The sequence below is a fragment of the Hyperolius riggenbachi genome, chromosome 4, assembly GCF_040937935.1.
Source record: "Hyperolius riggenbachi isolate aHypRig1 chromosome 4, aHypRig1.pri, whole genome shotgun sequence".
Classification (NCBI taxonomy): domain Eukaryota; kingdom Metazoa; phylum Chordata; class Amphibia; order Anura; family Hyperoliidae; genus Hyperolius; species Hyperolius riggenbachi.
Genome location: NC_090649.1, coordinates 490212587 through 490233246, shown reverse-complemented (window position 1 = coordinate 490233246; position 20660 = coordinate 490212587). Strand labels below are relative to the sequence as shown.

General features: G+C 48.0%; 1 protein-coding gene across 5 annotated transcripts in view; it reads left to right on the top strand.

Moving 5' to 3' along the window:
* The first annotated feature begins 601 nt into the window (after window positions 1-601).
* The window catches only part of SRBD1 (S1 RNA binding domain 1), a 308196-nt gene continuing 288137 nt past the window's right edge, over window positions 602-20660 (top strand). Inside the window, exon 1 of one of the 5 annotated variants that reach the window (XM_068233032.1) lies at window positions 602-667. The gene's annotated coding sequence lies outside the window, so the exon portion shown is untranslated. Of the gene's footprint in view, window positions 668-17096; window positions 17113-17366; window positions 17421-17486; window positions 17594-20660 lie in introns of those variants that run through there. The other 4 variants (XM_068233030.1, XM_068233027.1, XM_068233028.1 and 1 more) reach the window with 4 other exon arrangements.

Here is a 20660-nt window from a genome sequence, read left to right as displayed (position 1 = left end):
CATACAGACACGGGGAGAACATACAAACTCCTTGCAGATGTTGACCTGGCTGGGATTCGAACTGGGGACCCAGCGCTGCAAGGCAAGAGCCAGGGACGGATTTTACCATAAGGCACTGTAGGCACATGCCTATAGGCGCCTAATGATGGAAAGACGGCTCACTGCCCCTCCCCCTGTGCCTCTCTCCCTCCTTCATTATGCAGAGTCCCGAGCGGAGTGCAAATGTGAGGTTACTCACCCTGCTCCTGGCATTCCACTGATGAGATCGCCCTTAAAGAAAACCTGAACTGAAAATAAAAGTCAAAATAACCATACACAAGTCATACTTACCTTCCATGTAGTCTACTCCTCAATCTATTTCTCCTCTCCTGCGTCCTGTTTGTTCACTGTGATCACTGGAATTCTCCGTCCTCCATTTTGAAAATCGCTATTACCCCATAACAGCTTCCTGGTCAGCACACTGTTAAACTGTAACATCGCCCACTTGAGCCATAGGGAAACATGGACATTACCTGGTACTTCAGTTTTCCTCTCAGCTATAACTGACAGCAACTGATATTTTACTGACAGCAACTGATATATTTCAGATTTGACAAAATGTTGTCAGAACTGGAAGGGATTATTGTCAGAAGAAAATGGCGAGCTTCTGAGAGGAACTGATGGCAAGGTAACTATGTAATGTTCATTTGAAGTTACCTCATGTGTTTATTTTAAATAATTTTACTCAGTACAGGTTCTCTTTAAATCAGGGGCACCTCTAGCTTCTTACTACCTAATGCTAAGGCCCCGTTCACAATTGTGTTTCTGGGAAAAACGGACCGGATGTCCGGACCGGATCCGATCAGGTCCGTTTGCATACGTATTCATCAGGTATGAATACGGCTGCGATCCGGATCCGTTTGTTAAAAGAGATAACACACTATATAAAATTGTTGGTGTCTGGGAGGTCAGCAGAAGCTGCACCTGTAGAATCAGGTCCTCCGCTGTGTAGGGCCTCACCTCCACGTCCGACATTCTGCCAAACAGCTCCAGCACAAAGTCACTGCTGCTCCACTCCAGAAATGCTGGGCCCATGTGTCCCCATCCAAAATGGCCGCTAGAAAACGCATAGGAAGTGGGGTAGAACGTCCGGTTTTTATAGCCAGTGTGTTCTGTGCTTTCCGTTTCCCATTGGTTTCTATTGCCGGATGGTGCAGTCAGGATCCGGTCCGGGTGCGTCAGCCGGATGATCCGGACCAAAAAAATAGAGCATGTTGGAAAAGTGTCCGGAGTCTGGATCCGATCCGGCTCCATTCCGTACGGAACAGACGCGTGTGAACGGCCGCATAGACTTTGCATTGCTATGCGGAACGTCCGTTCCGTTTGTACAGTATACGGTCCGGATCCGACCCGGCGATTCCGGACAGCGAACGCTAATGTGAACCGGGCCTAAGGGACATCTGTAATTATGTATGACAGGTAGGGGAAGTAGAGGAGAAGTGACAGCAGGGACAGCCAGCACACAGGCAGTGCAGTTTGTTGGGGGTTTGTAGGTCCATGGAGGGCGGAGTCTAAGGTGCCAGGACATCTGTGCCTAAAGGCTCCCGTGATGTAAATCCGGGCCTGGAGAGAGCACTAATCACTACGCCACCGTGCTGCCCCTCTTTCTTATTTTACGCCCCGTGTCCCTCTTTCTTATTTTAAAAAGTTGGGAGGTATGGCTAAGGCCTGGTTCACATTAGCGTTCCCTGTCCGGATTCGCCGGGCCGGATCCGGACCGTATACTGTACAAACGGAACGTACGTTCCGCATAGCAATGCAAAGGCTATGCGGACGTTCACACGTATCCGTTCCGTACAGTACGGAGCCGGACCGGATCCGGACTCCGGACACTTTTCCAACATGCGCTATTTTTTGGGTCCGGATCTCCGGCCCACGCACCTGGACCGGAGCCGGACCTGAGCCTGACAGCACCATCCGGAACACAGAAACCAATGGGAAACGGCAAGGCACAGAACACACTGCCTACAAACACCTAACGTTCTACCCCACTTCCTATGCGTATCCAAGCGGCCATTTCGGATGGGGACACATGGGCCAAGCATGTCTGGAGTGGAGCAGCAGTGACAGACGTGCTGGAGCTGTTTGGCAGAATGTCGGAGGTGGAGGTGAGGCCTACAGCAGAGGAACCTGATTCTACAGGTGCACCAGGTGCACCTTCTGCTGACCCCAACATTTTTTCATTTAAATTTCGCTATTTTTTGCCCACGGATCCAGATGGCAGCCTGATGCAAACGGACCGGATCCGGATCGGATCCGGATCGGAACCGTACGGTTCCAATCCGGATCAGGTCCTGATCCGATCAGGATCCGGTCCGTTTGCATGGCAAAACGCAAGTGTGAACGGGGCCTAAGACACCAAAGTGTGCCCCCCCCATCCCTCCGACCCCAGCCGTCACACACTGATTGCTATTAGACTCAGAGATACCACAGGGCCCCCAACACCTTAATCTCTAGTTTTCTAACTCGCACTCAATGCCATGTATCCCTTTTCTTATTTCTCTCTTCTTCAAACACAATAGGGGAATGAGAGCTGAGTGAGTTGTGTGCCCCTCCTACACTGCGCCCTGAGGCTGGAGCCTCTCTCGCCTCTGCCCAGCACTGCATTGGGGGGTGCACGAGTTGGAGGGAGAACCATTACTTACGTTAGTGCTGACTGCTGCAAAGCATGCTGGGAGATTTCTCCAGATATGCATCGCAGGGTATTAAGAAATATATCAATTTATAGGATGGAAATAAAGTCATAGCTCCCAACTGTCCCTCTTTCCTCCTCATTTGGCCCTATTTCAGGACTTTGTCCCTCTTTCTATGTAAATATATGTTTTTCTACAAAAAAAAATGTGTTTGATTGACTCTAAACTTTATTCCCATCCATTAAATTGATATATTACTAATTGTAAAATGTTACTATGAAGTAAAATGAACCAGGAATCAGGGCCAGATTTGTGGGCAGGCCTCATAGGCCCCGGACTAGGGCGTAGCCAAGGAAGGGGCGGGTAACAAACAGGCAGCAGTGTCCCACTGGCCGCCCTTGCCATTCCCCACAATGATTCAGTGTCACCTTGCTTGTCTGCAGCCGCCCAACGCTCTGAACACAGTATCATGTCTGTGTGTGTAGCACTAGCAGCTGATACAGAAAATTTCAGCCTCCAGAGATCTGGCCAATGGCAGCAGTACAACCATTTGTATTCCCGCCCTCCTCCTTGCTCCTGCCTATTGGAAATTAGGAGGGGCGGACATACAGGAGATCCTGTGGGAAAGGGCAGAGGTGCAGACCTCCATGAAAGAAAAAGTATGTTTAACCTCTTCAGAGCAGGATGGAGGCTGGCAGGGCAGGCTTGGCGGCACATTGCTCAGTCACTGGTAAGAAGTTAAATAATGTCTGCCATTCACATATGTACCTGGTGCAAATGCAGTTGCTACACAGTGCTGCACAAACTACAAACTAGTGTGTGACACCCTTCACCACTGACACTCTCTCCCTATATTCAGAGTAGCACAGTGAAGCATTGTATTCTAGCTACTCCAATAACAGGGCATATCTAAATTCTCCTCTGTCCTTCATTGCAGCAAGGCACTTTAAAGAGAACCCGAGGTGGGTTTGAAGAATATTATCTGCATACAGAGGCTGGATCTGCCTATACAGCCCAGCCTCTGTTGCTATCCCAAACCCCCCTAAGGTCCCCCTGCACTCTGCAATCCCTCATAAATCAAAGCCACGCTGCTGACAAACAGCTTGTCAGAGCTGGCTGTATTTACCTCTATAGTGTCAGTCTGCTGCTCTCCCCGCCTCCTGCAGAACTCCAGTCCCCGCCTGCATCCCTTCCATCCCTGCTGATTGGAGGGAAGGGACAGAGACCGGAGCTATGCAGGAGGCGGGGGAGCAGCTGAGACTGACACTACAGATGTAAACACAGCCTCACAGCATGGCTGTGATTTATAAAGGGATTGCAGAGTGCATGGGGACCTTAGTGGGGTTTGGGATAGCAACAGAGGCTGGGCTGTATAGGCAGATCCAGCCTCTGTATGCAGATAACATTCTTTAAACACACCTTGGGTTTTCTTTAAGGCTAAGTTCACTCTGCAGATAAAAAACTGATCTATGCAAAAACAAATCTGTCTAATGCCCAATCTACACGATACGATTCTTTGAGCGATTAGATTACGATTCTATTTACGATTCGATTAAATCCGACATGTCCGATCGGGATTCGATTCGATTCAATTCGATTTGCCATTGCAAAACAATGGCAAATTGAATTGAATCGAATTCCGATCAGACATGTCGGATTTAACCACTTGAGGACCTAGGGCTTTCTACCCCTTAAGGACCGGCCACTTTTTTTCCATTCAGACCACTGCAGCTTTCACGGTTTATTGCTCGCTCATACAACCTACCACCTAAATGAATTTTGGCTCCTTTTCTTGTCACTAATAAAGCTTTCTTTTGGTGCTATTTAATTGCTCCTGCGATTTTTACTTTTTATTATATTCAGCAAAAAAGACATGAATTTTGGCAAAAAAATGATTTTTTTAACTTTCTGTGCTGACAGTTTTCAAATAAAGTAAAATTTCTGTATACATGCAGCGCGAAAAATGTGGACAAACATGTTTTTGATTAAAAAAAACCCATTCAGCGTATATTTATTGGTTTGGGTAAAAGTTATAGCGTTTACAAACTATGGTGCAAAAAGTGAATTTTCCCATTTTCAAGCATCTCTGACTTTTCTGACCCCCTGTCATGTTTCATGAGGGGCTAGAATTCCAGGATAGTATAAATACCCCCCAAATTACCCCATTTTGGAAAGAAGACATCCCAAAGTATTCACTGAGAGGCATAGTGAGTTCATAGAAGATATTAATTTTTGTCACAAGTAAGCGGAAAATGACACTTTGTGACACGAAAAAAAAAAAAAAAAAGTTTCCATTTCTTCTAACTTGCACCAAAAAAAAATGAAATCTGCCACGGACTCACCATGCCCCTCTCTGAATACCTTGAAGGGTCTACTTTCCAAAATGGGGTCATTTGTGGGGTGTGTTTACTGTCCTGACATTTTGGGGGGTGCTAAATTGTAAGCACCCCTGTAAAGCCTAAAGGTGCTCATTGGACTTTGGACCCCTTAGCGCAGTTAGGCTGCAAAAAAGTGCCACATATGTGGTATTGCCGTACTCAGGAGAAGTAGTATAATGTGTTTTGGGGTGTATTTTTACACATACCCATGCTGGGTGGGAGAAATATCTCTGTAAATGACAATTTGTTAATTTTTTTTACACACAATTGTCCATTTACAGAGTTATTTCTCCCACCCAGCATGGGTATGTGTAAAAATACACCCCAAAACACATTGTACTACTTCTCCTGAGTACGGCAATACCACATGTGTGGCACTTTTTTGCACCCTAACTGCGCTAAAGGGCCCAAAGTCCAATGAGTACCTTTAGGATTTCACAGGTCATTTTGCGGAATTTGATTTCCAGACTACTCCTCACGGTTTAGGGCCCCTAAAATGCCAGGGCAGTATAGGAACCCCACAAATGACCCCATTTTAGAAAGAAGACACCCCAATGTATTCCGTTAGTAGCATAGCGAGTTCATAGAAGATTTTATTTTTTGTCAAAAGTTAGCGGAAAATTGATTTTTATTGTTTTTTTCACAAAGTGTCATTTTCCACTAACTTTTGACAAAAATAAAATCTTCTATGAACTCACCATACTCCTAACGGAATACCTTGGGTGTCTTCTTTCTAAAATGGGGTCATTTGTGGGGTTCCTATACTGCCCTGGCATTTTAGGGGCCCTAAACCGTGAGGAGTAGTCTGGAAATCAAATTCCGCAAAATGACCTGTGAAAGCCTAAAGGTGCTCATTGGACTTTGGGCCCTTTAGCGCAGTTAGGGTGCAAAAAAGTGCCACACATGTGGTATTGCCGTACTCGGGAGAAGTAGTACAATGTGTTTTGGGGTGTATTTTTACACATACCCATGCTGGGTGGGAGAAATACCTCTGCAAATGACAATCTTTTGATTTTTTTACACACAATTGTCCATTTACAGAGATATTTCTCCCACCCAGCATGGGTATGTGTAAAAATACACCCCAAAACACATTGTACTACTTCTCCCGAGTACGGCGATACCACATGTGTGGCACTTTTTTGCACCCTAACTGCGCTAAAGGGCCCAAAGTCCAATGAGTACCTTTAGGATTTCACAGGTCATTTTGCGGAATTTGATTTCCAGACTCCTCCTCACGGTTTAGGGCCCCTAAAATGCCAGGGCAGTATAGGAACCCACAAATGACCCCATTTTAGAAAGAAGACACCCCAAGGTATTCCGTTAGGAGTATGGTGAGTTCATAGAAGATTTTATTTTTTGTCAAAAGTTAGCGGAAAATTGATTTGTATTGTTTTTTTCACAAAGTGTCATTTTCCGCTAACTTGTGACAAAAAATAAAATCTTCTATGAACTCACCATACTCCTAACGGAATACCTTGGGGTGTCTTCTTTCTAAAATGGGGTCATTTGTGGGGTTCCTATACTGCCCTGGCATTTTAGGGGCCCTAAACCGTGAGGAGTAGTCTGGAAATCAAATTCCGAAAAATGACCTGTGAAAGCCTAAAGGTGCTCATTGGACTTTGGGCCCTTTAGCGCAGTTAGGGTGCAAAAAAGTGCCACACATGTGGTATCGCCGTACTCGGGAGAAGTAGTACAATGTGTTTTGGGGTGTATTTTTACACATACCCATGCTGGGTGGGGGAGAAATATCTCTGTAAATGGACAATTGTGTGTAAAAAAATCAAAAGATTGTCATTTGCAGAGGTATTTCTCCCACCCAGCATGGGTATGTGTAAAAATACACCCCAAAACACATTGTACTACTTCTCCCGAGTACGGCAATACCACATGTGTGGCACTTTTTTGCACCCTAACTGCGCTAAAGGGCCCAAAGTCCAATGAGCACCTTTAGGCTTTCACAGGTCATTTTTCGGAATTTGATTTCCAGACTACTCCTCACGGTTTAGGGCCCCTAAAATGCCAGGGCAGTATAGGAACCCCACAAATGACCCCATTTTAGAAAGAAGACACCCCAAGGTATTCCGTTAGGAGTATGGTGAGTTCATAGAAGATTTTATTTTTTGTCACAAGTTAGCGGAAAATGACACTTTGTGAAAAAAACAATACAAATCAATTTTCCGCTAACTTTTGACAAAAAATAAAATCTTCTATGAACTCACCATACTCCTAACGGAATACCTTGGGGTGTCTTCTTTCTAAAATGGGGTCATTTGTGGGGTTCCTATACTGCCCTGGCATTTTAGGGGCCCTAAACCGTGAGGAGGAGTCTGGAAATCAAATTCCGCAAAATGACCTGTGAAATCCTAAAGGTACTCATTGGACTTTGGGCCCTTTAGCGCAGTTAGGGTGCAAAAAAGTGCCACACATGTGGTATCGCCGTACTCGGGAGAAGTAGTACAATGTGTTTTGGGGTGTATTTTTACACATACCCATGCTGGGTGGGAGAAATATCTCTGTAAATGGACAATTGTGTGTAAAAAAATCAAAAGATTGTCATTTGCAGAGGTATTTCTCCCACCCAGCATGGGTATGTGTAAAAATACACCCCAAAACACATTGTACTACTTCTCCCGAGTACGGCAATACCACATGTGTGGCACTTTTTTGCACCCTAACTGCGCTAAAGGGCCCAAAGTCCAATGAGCACCTTTAGGCTTTCACAGGTCATTTTGCGGAATTTGATTTCCAGACTACTCCTCACGGTTTAGGGCCCCTAAAATGCCAGGGCAGTATAGGAACCCCACAAATGACCCCATTTTAGAAAGAAGACACCCCAAGGTATTCCGTTAGGAGTATGGTGAGTTCATAGAAGATTTTATTTTTTGTCACAAGTTAGCGAAAAATGACACTTTGTGAAAAAAACAATACAAATCAATTTTCCGCTAACTTTTGACAAAAAATAAAATCTTCTATGAACTCACCATACTCCTAACGGAATACCTTGGGGTGTCTTCTTTCTAAAATGGGGTCATTTGTGGGGTTCCTATACTGCCCTGGCATTTTAGGGGCCCTAAACCGTGAGGAGGAGTCTGGAAATCAAATTCCGCAAAATGACCTGTGAAATCCTAAAGGTACTCATTGGACTTTGGGCCCTTTAGCGCAGTTAGGGTGCAAAAAAGTGCCACACATGTGGTATCGCCGTACTCGAGAGAAGTAGTACAATGTGTTTTGGGGTGTATTTTTACACATACCCATGCTGGGTGGGAGAAATAACTCTGTAAATGGACAATTGTGTGTAAAAAAATCAAAAGATTGTCATTTACAGAGGTATTTCTCCCACCCAGCATGGGTATGTGTAAAAATACACCCCAAAACACATTGTACTACTTCTCCCGAGTACGGCGATACCACATGTGTGGCACCTTTTTGCACCCTAACTGCGCTAAGGGGTCCAGAGTCCAATGAGTACCTTTAGGCTTTACAGGGGTGCTCAAAATTTAGCACCCCGCCCACTTGCCAGGACAGTTAACAAACCCCACAAATGACTCCATTTTGGAAAGAATACACAACAAGGTATTCCATGAGGGGAATGGTGAGGTCATTGAAAATTTTATTTTTTGTCACAAGTTAACGGAAAATGACACTTTGTTAAAAAAAAATAAAAAAAAAAATTCTGCTAACTTGTGACAAAAACTAAAATCTTTTATGAACTCACCGTGCACCTCACATAATACTTTAGGGTGTCCTCTTTCCAAAATGGGGTCATTTGTGAAGTCTGTCCTGGCATTTTAGGGTCTCTGCAATCATTACATGTATGGCCAGTATTAGGAGTTTCTGCTATACTCCTTATATTGGGTATACAAGTAATGCACTCTGGGCTGAAAGGAAAAATGAACGGCAAACATACCTTGCTCCACATCAATGGCAGATCTTCCTCCACATCAATGGCAGTGATAACCTCAGGAGAGAGACACCCCGTGCCACCCTGCACTCAGGGTGAGCCACCAACTTATGTGACTGGGCCTCAGAACTTTAGTATACAGCATTATGCCTGTAGGATACAGCAATATGCCTGCCAATAGAGATGACTCTGTGTGGCATTAAAGCATCATCATAGGCCCAAATCACATATAAACCGGGGGTGTCCACACTCAAGGGAAATTCAAACATGCCGTCTTATATCGCCAACCCAGGACAGATCAGCAATATCAAGCATGGAAACCGATCCTTCTTCCCATTTTTATGCTTACCCGTTTGGTCTTCAAGCTTACCTCTCCTCTCCCTGCGACAATGTGCGAAAGACCACTGAGTGTGTGCCTACTCCTGTGTCTGGAGTTCCCTAGGTTCTAATAGTGTACCTGCTCGTGGTACCTCTCAAAACACGGCCCTACGCATAGACCAGGCTGGTCAGGACAGCGGGGACAATAATAAACGGTGTCACTCCTTGTTCCAGCCCTGCTGCAGACACGGCAACGTTTTCTTCGGATGCGTTGACCTGGGGCACACGGAAGCTGATAGGCGTAATGCCTTCCATGCAGTCGGCTAGTTGCATCTGGGGGGGGGGGCCTGGCACCTCCTGGATACAGGATGTCCATAATGATCTCTTCCTGAAATTGGAGGAAAGATCCAGTTCTCCCAGCCTTACTGTAGAGAACAAAGCTGTTGTAAACTGCCAATTGAATCAGATAAAAAGACACTTTCTTATACCAGCGTCTTGTTTTCCGGGTAACTAAATAGGGCGCTAACCTCTGGTCATTGAAGTCCACCCCTCCCATGTTGACATTATATTCGTGGACGACAAGGGGCTTTTCAATGACCGCAGTTGCCCGTTGAATTTGGACTGTCGTGTCTGTGTGAATGGTGGACAGAAAGTAAACGTCCCTCTTGTCCCTCCATTTCACCGCGAGCAGGTCTTCAGTACGCAAGGCGACCCTCTGCCCCCGTAAAAGTCTGGTGGTAACGAGCCGTTGGGGGAAGCCCTGGCGACTAGGCCGCGCAGTGCCACAGCATCGGATTCCTTCTAACTTTAAGTGCTGAAAGAGGGCCACACTTGTGTAATAATTGTCCACAAAAAGATGGTACCCCTTCTGGAACAAGGGTGACACCAAGTCCCACACAATCTTTCCACTGCTCCCCAGGTAGTCAGGGCATCCGACCGGCTCCAATTTTGAGTCTTTTCCCTCATAGACCCTAAAACGACATGTATAGCCTGTGGCCCTTTCACAGAGCTTATACAGTTTCACCCCATACCGGGCGCGCTTGCTTGGGATGTACTGTTTGATGCCAAGGCGCCCGGTAAAGCGTAAGAGGGACTCGTCTACGCAGATGTTCTGTTCAGGGATATAAGCATCTGCAAATGTTGATGACAGGTGGTCTATGAGGGGCCGAATTTTGTGGAGCCGGTCATAAGCAGGGTGGCCCTTTTCATGACAGGTTTTGTCGTCGTTGAAGTGCAGGAAGCGCAGGATGGACTCAAATCGTGTCCTGGACATGGCAGCAGGGTACAAGGGAACATGATTTACTGGGTTCGTAGACCAATACGACCGCAGTACATTCTGTTTCATTAGTCCCAAGTGAAGGATAAGGGCCAAAAAGATTTTAATGTCGGAAACTTGGACTGGTTTCCACCCGAAAGGCTGGGCATACATGCTCTCCGGGTGCTCGGTGATGAATTGTGTGGCTTTACGGTTGGTCTCAACCACAATTAAGTCCAAGAGAACCTGGGTGATGAACAGCTGCAAAAAGTCTAGGGCCGTTCCTAGATGAGCTGTCGCCACCTGGACTCCAGACTGGGCGGTGAAAGGGGGCACTACGGGTGCGGCGGAATCAGGGGATTGCCAATCTGGTTGTGCCAGCACCTCTGGGAGTCTATGGGTACTACGGGCCCGTCTTCTTCTTGGTGGCTGCGACGGGGGTACTACTGCACTTGCCACCGTACCAGTTTCAACTTCCATGCTGACGCTCACCACTTCGTCAGGGTCTACGGAAGCACTGGCACTAAGTCCAGGAGATGCTGCGCTGCTGGTGCCTGCCTCACCAAGAAAACTATCAACAGCGCTAGCACCACCCTGCTGCCCTTGAGGCGGATCCTGCGCCACCTGCGGTCTAACGACTTGGGGTCTGGTACGCCTGGCTCTAGCCGGGACCATAGCCTCGTCATCAGTATCGGTCAGGGAACCACTGCTTTCTACAGGTTCAAAATCGGACCCGGAAGATTCGACGGATGATTCTTCCCAAAAGAACTCATCCGACTGGTCCATGTACCTGTATACCTCGTCATCGGAAAGCCCCCTTCTTGCCATTTTGGATTGCTAAATTTATGGGGTTTTCCTCCGAGACTACCCAGAAAAAAAGAGCACCTACCTAGCAAAAAGGGAGTATTTGAGAGGTATTGGGGTTGGTGGGAAGTGGGGTCTCAGAGGCAATCAAACAATCACGGGACAATCAAATCCAATTACAGCACAATCGACTCCAATCACAGCACAAGCAGATCTGATGCACTCGGAAGGTGATGGGGGGAGGGTGGGATTGGGTGTGGCGGGAAGTGGGGTCTCAGGCAATCAAACAATCACGGGGCAATCGAAGCCGATCACGGGACAATCAAATACAATTACAGCACAATCGACTCCAATCACAGCACAAGCAAATCTGATGCACTCGGAAGGTGGTGGTTGGAGGTGGTGGGGGGTGGGGGGTTGGGTGTGGTGGGGGGGAGGGTGGGGTTGGGTGTGGCGGGAAGTGGGGTCTCAGGCAATCAAACAATCACGGGGCAATCGAAGCCGATCACGGGACAATCAAATACAATTACAGCACAATCGACTCCAATCACAGCCCAATCAAATCTGATGCACTCGGAAGGTGATGGGGGAGGGTGGGATTGGGTGTGGCGGGAAGTGGGGTCTCAGGCAATCAAACAATCACGGGGCAATCGAAGTCGATCACGGGACAATCAAATACAATTACAGCACAATCGACTCCAATCACAGCACAAGCAAATCTGATGCACTCGGAAGGTGGTGGTTGGAGGTGGTGGTGGGGGGGGGGGGGGGGGGGGGGTGGGGTTGGGTGTGGTGGGGGGGAGGGTGGGGTTGGGTGTGGCGGGAAGTGGGGTCTCAGGCAATCAAACAATCACGGGGCAATCGAAGCCGATCACGGGACAATCAAATACAATTACACCACAATTGAATACAAGCGCAGCACAATCGAATACAAGCGCAGCACAGTCAAATACAATGCACTTGGACGGTGATTAGGGGGGGGGTCTGAGGGCGATTTGAGGGGATGGGGGGTTGATCAGGAGCCTGCACGGGGCAGACTGAGTCCTGATCTGATGAGAGGCAGACACAGGGGGTTACTGATCAAAGATCAGTTAGTGATTGCTGGGGAGGACAGATGTAAACAAACAGCAGGGGATGTAATCAGAAGGGGGGTACGAGGGCAATCGAGGGCCTGGGCAGGTGATCGGTTACCCCCGCGGGGCAGTTAGGGTCTGCTCTGATGGGTGGGGGTGCTGAGGGCTGATGGACAGGTGATAGACAGGTGATCAGAGGGGGATCAGAGGGGGATCAGAGGGTAATGTAGCTGTATACAAATGTATACAGTATACAGGGGGGTAGTCTGGGATGGGGTGTGGGGGTGATCTAAAGGTAGGGAGGGGGGATCAGGGGTGACTAGGAGGCAGTTAGGGACCTAAACTAAGGGGCAGCGTCGCTAGTTAGTGGCAGGTGGGGGGGGTGGGGGTTTTGCAGGGGTGCAAGGGTGCTGGGCAGGGGTCTGCTGGGGTGATCAGGGGGGGTATGAGGCCTGGGGTGGGTGATCAGGGAGGCTGTGGGCAAAATCAAGCTGCGTGCAGTGTCACTTACAAAGTGCTTCCTCCTCGCTGGTGGTCTCTGGAACAATGAGACCACGAGGCGAGGAGGAAGCACGTATAAGGCACTTTGTTTACCTAACAAAGTGCCTTATACTCCCTGATTGGCGGATCCTGCGGATTCCTCCGCTCGCCGGCTCTGCTAAGTGGCCGGCGAGCGGAGACAAAATGCCCGTGCTTCGATCCCGGGCGGAGGATCGCGTCACGGATGACGCGATCGCTCCGCCCATGCCCTTAAATGGACTGCCGCCTCTGTGGGTGAGGCCGTCCTGCAGGGCTCCACTTCCCCGCCGCCCCTGTGTAGTGGGCGGTCGGGAAGTGGTTAATCGGATCGTAAATAGAATCATAATCGAATCGCTCAAAGAATTATATCGTGTAGATGGGGTTTTAAGTGGATATCCATTTTTCAAAGGTATGAGTTTTTTATCTGTTCAATTAGTGTGCGGTCAATGTGACGTGTCCATCGATCCAGAACAGTCGTTACAGACCCAAGTTCTGGGTCCGATCGGTGGAATGGATCCATTCTAATGGAGCAATGGGAACAGATCTATACTTTAACATTGGATGCATTACCATCCGTTAGGATCCAATCCATCACAGTCCGCTAATAGTCCATTTTTTTAGTGTCTATGTGAACCCAGGCCTTATGCTGCATACTTACAGCTCTTAGGTGTTCTTCCATGTCATGTGACAGGTCAGGTGCCATATAGAGGTATGCTGCAGCATAGCATTCCACTGCAGTGAATTGCTAGAGGAGAGGGGTGTGAACCTGACCAACTGCTCAAGTATTTAAAGAGTATCTGTAGTGAAAAAAGTGCCCCTGGGGGATGCTTTCCTCGGGAGGGGGGAAGCTTCTGGATACTAATGAGGCTTCCCTCGTCCTCCTTAGCACCCCTGATCCAGCGATGGCCACCTGGCTGACTATGGCTTCCACCACTAGGCAGTGGCGGCTCCAGCTTCAGATTTTTGGGGGGGCTCAAAAGGGGCTCAATGGCTGGAAGGCGGGGCTCATGCCGAAAAATGGGTGTGGTCATGCAACAGAATGTGGGTGTGGTCATGGGTGGGCCAAATATACATGACCTTAGCAGTGGTGTTAAAAACTCTGCCAGGGAAGTTTGAGCTCTGCCAGTGTTTCCCCTCAAAATACATGTAATCTAACAGCATTTCACCAAAAATACACGTAATCTGCTAGAGGTTCCTCCAAAATACAGATAATATGGCAGTGGTTCCCCCAAAATAGACAATCTGGCAACAGCGTTCCCCCCAAAATACATAATCTATGGTAAAAATTAGTCAATCTTGAGGCCTCCAAGTAATGAGAAATGCAGCAATCATAAGACTTCCAAGTAGTAACAAACGTAGCAATCATGAGGCCTCCAACTAATGACAAAATTCTGCAACCATGAGGCTTTGTAATGACAAATACAGTACAATAACTATGAGGCCTCTAAGTAATGACAAAATAAGCAATCATGAGTCCTCTAAGTTAAAAATGCACATCAATATATTTCCACACACAGTAGGGGGTAGACAGAGACAGAGGGTGGGCAGAGAGGTGGAAAGAGACAGAGGGGGAGAGAGAGTGTGCAGAAGGAGAAAGGCAGTGGGGAGATAGGGTGGGCAGAGAGGGGGAAAGAGACAGATGGGGAGAGAGAGTGGGCAGGGAGGTGGAAAGAGACAGAGGGGGGAGAGAGGGTGGGCAGAGAGGTGGAAAGAGACAGAGGGGGGAGAGAGGTTGGGCAGAGAGGGGGAAAGAGACACAGGGGGGAGAGAGGTTGGGCAGAGAGGCGGAAAGAGACAGAGGGGGGAGAGAGGTTGGGCAGAGAGGGGGAAAGAGACACAGGGGGGAGAGAGGTTGGGCAGAGAGGCGGAAAGAGACAGAGGGGGGAGAGAGGGTGGGCAGAGAGGTGGAAAGAGACAGAGGGGGGAGAGAGGGTGGGCAGAGAGGTGGAAAGAGACAGAGGGGGGAGAGAGGGTGGGCAGGGAGGTGGAAAGAGACAGAGGGGGAGAGAGGGTGGGCAGGGAGGTGGAAAGAGACAGATGGGGAGAGAGAGTGGGCAGGGAGGTGGAAAGAGACAGAGAAGGAGAGAGGGTGGGCAGGGAGGTGGAAAGAGACAAAGGGGGAGAGAGGGTGTGCAGAGAGGTGGAAAGACAAAGGGGGAGAGAGGGTGTGCATAGAGGTGGAAAGACAGAGGGGGGGAGAGGGTGGGCAGAGAGGTGGAAAGAGACAGAGGGGGAGAGAGGGTGGGCTCCTCTGAGGACAGTCAGTGACATGACTATGTACTCTGTAATGTGCTGCAGAAGATGTCAGTGCTGTATAAATACATAATAATAATATGGTAGGACATTAGACTATGACTATGGTGGTACTAGGATTAGATTGTGAGCTCCTCAGTGACATGACTATGTACTCTGTAAACTGATGCAGAGGGTGTCAGTGCTACCATAAGCAACAGCATAATAACCTTTTAAGAAATACATTTCTCTCAGAGTCTGTCAGAATCACTCAACACTCACCCCTCACTAGGCCTTGGCTTGGAATGCTGTTGCCTGTGTGGCTGTGGTGTGCCTGGCCTTGTCTCTCTCTGGCTGGCCTGGAGTCTGGTGGTCGGATCGATGGCGGCAGCGGGCCTGACCCCCGTTCATTGTTTCTCTCGCTGCCTGGCTGCTGGAGCTGGCAGGGCCTATGGCTTGCCGGCGCTGCTCCTCCGAGTCTCCCACTCTGTCTCCCTCCTCGCTAGGCATCGCGGTGGACAGGGTTTCCCTTGGTGGCTCATGGCTGCTGGGCTGGCCTGGGCTGCTTGGTTTGCTGGCGCTTCTCGTCCTCCTCGCTCGTGACTGGCTGCTGAGCCGGGCTGCTCAGCCCTCTTATTGGGCAGCAGAGAAAGGCGATCAGTCATTGGCCGAAGGGGGAGAGGAGGGAGGGGGGAACGAAGCGCAGCATGGCGCGGCACACATGCGCAAAAGAGATTATTTAAATTTATAACTTTTTTTGACGGACACATGCCCAGGAAATACGGGCAATATGGACAGCGGGTTTTTGAGGGTTTTTTTACTGACAGTCCGTATAAATACGGACGCTTGGCAACCCTGGCGCTGAGCACTCTGCACTTTACTCGGACTCAAGCTGGCCATGGTGGGAGGGGGGGCTTTAATGGGGGCTGACCACATGACAGCTGGGGCTGAAGCCTGGGTAAGCCCCAGTGTAGCGCCGCCACTGCCACTAGGTCACTTTGAACAGTGAGTCTCATGGAGGTACAGTAGCTGCTTGCTGCTCGGGCTCTGGTGAAAAAAGGCAACTGACGCCTGTGCAGTAGAGCGGATCCGATTGGGGCCAGCTATTTCTTGCCCGAGCAAGATGCTGATACTGTGCCTGTGTGAGGCTCGCAGTGTAAATATTATGGTGCCCATTTCGTCGGGGGAGCCAGTGCTGAATCGGGGGCAGCAGAGGATGACAGGAGGAAGCCTCATTAGAAGCCAGACGCTTCCCCCTCCTGAGGTTAGTACGCCCTAGGGGCAGATTTTGTTTCCCCTACAGGTTTTCTGTTCTGCTGTGCTATGAAGTTTTATCAAAGCTGCAGCTACAGGGCAACACAGGAGGGGGCCCTAGGGATGGGGTGGGGGAGAGATGTGCACCTCACACCCCTCAGAGTTTTTTCCCCCATGACCTGTCTCAAATGTAGAAAGTTGTGCAAAGCAGAAGGAAAGGGGGAAGGGGTGGAGGGGAGTCGATGACAATGGGCCTTGGGTGGTAAAAAGTAGAAATCCGGCCCTGTGAAAGGACCAGTATAGTTAGAATTATAACATAGCTCCCAACTGTCCCTTTTTCAGAGGGACAGTCCTTTTTGGAAGCCCTGTCCCTCTGTCCCTTTTCCCTCTCATTTGTCCCTCTTTCAGGACTTTGTCCCTCTTTCTATATAAATATATATATTTCTTTTCTAAAAATGTGTTTGATTGACTCTAAACTTTATTCACATCCTTTAAATTGATATATGACTAATTTTGAAATGTTACTATGAAGGAAAATTAACCAGGATAGAAAGGACCAGTGTGGTTTGAATGATAAAACAACATATTTTTCTTATGAAATCTTTATGGTATGCGTGACTAGGGGTGTGGCGGGGGTGTGATCAGGGGATGTGGCAGGGGCGTGGCTTAATGGTCCCTCTTTCTCATCTCAAAAAGTTGGAAGGTATGATATAGTTTAGAGTCAGTTACACACGTTTTTCAGTTGAAAAAAATACATATATTAACACATATTTTACATCAGTCTTGAAATAGGGACAAATGAGGAAGAAAGGGGGACTATGGAAACTCTCCTATTAGCAGCAGGTACTAGAGTTTAGTATTGCTGGGAGGAAGGTAGGAGGTAGTGATTGAGAAGCGCGTTCTAAAAGCTTGCCGCAGGTATTTTGGTCCTGAGAGCAGACCGTAGAGCGGGGGGCGTGGCCAGAGAGCGCAGGAAGATTGAAGCTGCGGAAGGAGTGAGCGCTGTGGAAGGTGTGTAGCGGCTCGCGCTGAGGGATGGTCCATTGTGCAGCGCCAGTATAGGGGGGGGATAGAGGGGTGCTTGGAGGCAGCGCTCCTCCGCTGCGTGTCCGGACTGTACCATCTGCTGTGTGCGCCGGGGGGCGGTGCGGGCTGTGAGGGAAGCAGCTGTTAGTGTAAGCCGGGTATGGGGCAGCCTGTCTGGGGATAGAGCCTCTGTATGGGGGGCCGGGGACTGGCTGCTCCCCCACAGGCTGCCATATTGGATGTGGCACCAGATATCACTGCTCTGCCTGCTATCCCTATTGTGTGGCTGCAGCTGCTCTGCCTGCTCCCCAGGGGGCACCACTGGCTGCTCACTCTGCTATGGAGGGGCTATTCCCAGAGCAATTACTACCAAACTATAAGAATAGCCTGCCTGGAGCTCTACAGAGAACCTGACACAATGTAAAAGACTTACCTGTGGCTTCCTCCAGCCCCATGTACACGTGGCGGAGCAGTGCTGTGGTTCGGGCGCAGCCGGCGCCTCCATAGACTATAATGGGAATCAGTGTATAGCGACGCTCAGCGAGTAACGAAGTTGCTTAAAACACAATAATTCGGCCTGCAGCAATCGCTGGAAGACGAATTATATCGTTCCCCCACTATCCATGGCGGCCTGGAGGGGGAATAGTAATTAATACGGGCCGGACTTGTGCAGCAGCAGGATCAGCCATATACCGCTGTGTCCTGCGGCCAAGTCTACCGCCGCCGTTTTCATATGTATGCACACGCGTACATATGTAATTGCTGCCGGGAGACTTGGGCGCAGGATACAGCCGGTATACAGCTGATCCTGCTGCTGCACAAGTCCCGGCTGCGTTAAATGCTATTCCCCCTCCAGGTCCACGTGGGGAATGATGTAATGTGGCTTCCAGCTATTGCTACTGACTGAATAACACTGTTTTAAATATGTAGGTAGAAAAAAACGGTACTTATCCGTTAGCCGGGCACATCCTCTAGGTGGCGACAAAACTCCATCAGAGTTACATCTTTCCCTACTATCCATGTCGGCCTGGAGGAGGAATAGTAATTAGCGCCACCTGCCGGATGCGCCCGGCTAACGGATAAGTACCAAAAAAACAAAGTTGTAAAAATAATATCTTTTATTGGCCAACTGATAAAGTTAAATGATGCAAGCTTTCTGGGATCTAGTCCCCTTCAGGCATATTTCCAAGTTAGCTGAAGTAAAACACTGATGCAGGTAAATAGTAAAAACGTAGATGGCAGTTGTGCTGGTTACTGTTTAGCAGTTAGGTGTCAGGAGATCAGCAGGCTGGAGCCAGTGAGTTAGTGCAAGCATACATGAAGTCTGGCTGGTTTCTTAAGATCATGAAGCCAAGTCAATCATATTACATAAGACGCCATAAATCTCCTTCCACAATTTAAACCTTCTCTTAATGTCTTAAAGTGTAAGTGTCGGGCATAAAATTAAAAATCAATTCTTTATTTGTATCTGGTAAACAAGTAATAAGGATGCTAACCAGGCAATCCAATAGTTAAAATCTCTTACTTTTCTTGTTTATAAATGATCATTCCCCAGTTTACCTGACCCTTATTTGGTACATCTGCCGCACAAAGGAAGTTGCAGGGCATGCTGGGTTGTCTTTTTTGCTTCTTTATTTCCCCTCAGAAGCAAAAAAGGACAACCCAGCATGCCCAGCAAGTTACTTTTTGCGGCAACGTACCAAGTAAGAGTCAGGTAAACTGGGGAATGATCATTTATAAACAAGAAAAGTAAGAGATTTTAACTATTGGATTGCCTGGTTAGCATCCTTATTACTTGTTTACCAGATACAAATAAAGAATTGATTTTTTATTTTATGCCTGACAGTTACACTTTAAACATTTTCATAAATTAGTACTCAGAAATCTTTCTTGCTTGTTCATTTTTTAAGTTACCCTTAAAGTGTAACTGTCGGGCATAAAATCAAAAATCAATTCTTTACTTTTAGCTAGTAAACAAGTAATAAGGATGCTAACCAGGCAATCCAAACGTTAAAATAACTATTACTTTTCTTGTTGATAAATGATCATTCCCCAGGTTACATGACTCTTATTTGGTACACACAAAATTTGGTACACAAAAAGGAAGTTGCAGGGCATGCTGGGTTGTCATCTTTTGCTTCTCTACCTCTACTTCTCTACTAGAGAAGCAAAAAAGGACACCCCAGTATGCCTTGCAACTTCCTTTTTGTGTACCAAATAAGAGTCAGGTAAACTGAGTAATTATTCATCAACAAGAAAAATAATAGTAATTTTAACTTTTGGATTGCCTGGCTAGCATCCGTATTACTTGTTTACCAGATACAAATAAAGAATAGATTTTTGATTTTATGCCCGACAGTTACACTTTAAGAACAAGTACTTTGAGATCTTGCATGCTGTGTCCTGGTTCACGGAAGTATTGGGCCACTGGTGTGTCCATTTTACCCTCATTCATTTAAAAGCGGCGATGGTTCATTCTTTTATCATTTTTACAAGACTTTGTTTTTTTTCTACCTATATAATTTGTTTGGCTAACACGATACAGAAACAGTTTTCTGTTTTGAATATAACTTCAGCGCCGTCTTCTGACGGCGCTGAAGTTACTCCCTGTGCACCGCTATAGATGTAATTCCTATTATGGTCTATAGTGGCGCTGGCTGCGCCCAAATCTTCTGCGCTATTACAGCACTCCCATGTACACTGTTCCCTCCCTCACCGGTCTCCCGGGTGGCTCTATAAGCCTGCTATCGCCCCAGTAATTGTCTTTCAGTCTTTGTCAGTTGGGCACTTATGCACAGGTGTGGCCTGGCCGCGTATGCACACCTGTCGCGTTCACCTGCTGGGAGCGGTCTCTGCCTGTGTAGTTACTACTGCCCAGACGCAGAACGCTCCCGGCGATGGGCGCTGCCGGGCTGTGTATGCACAGAAGAGCCTGACTGACAAGGCTCAAAGAAGATTACCGTGGCCGAATGGAGCCACCCAGGAGGACGGAGATGGAGGAAGCCCCAGATAAGTATCGATTATTTTACATTCTTTCGTCTCTGGGTGCTTTTAAAGCTTCTTTCACACTTTGGCAGTCTGTTGCTCGCCCTCACTGCAGTGGCCACTAATGTCTATGGGCGGCCGCAATACCCATTTTGCGATGGAAAAAGGTTTCTGGTGGCGCAGAGAGTGCAGCTGTTGTACCACATGGCACATGATTGCATGGCAGTTAATGGTGCGGCG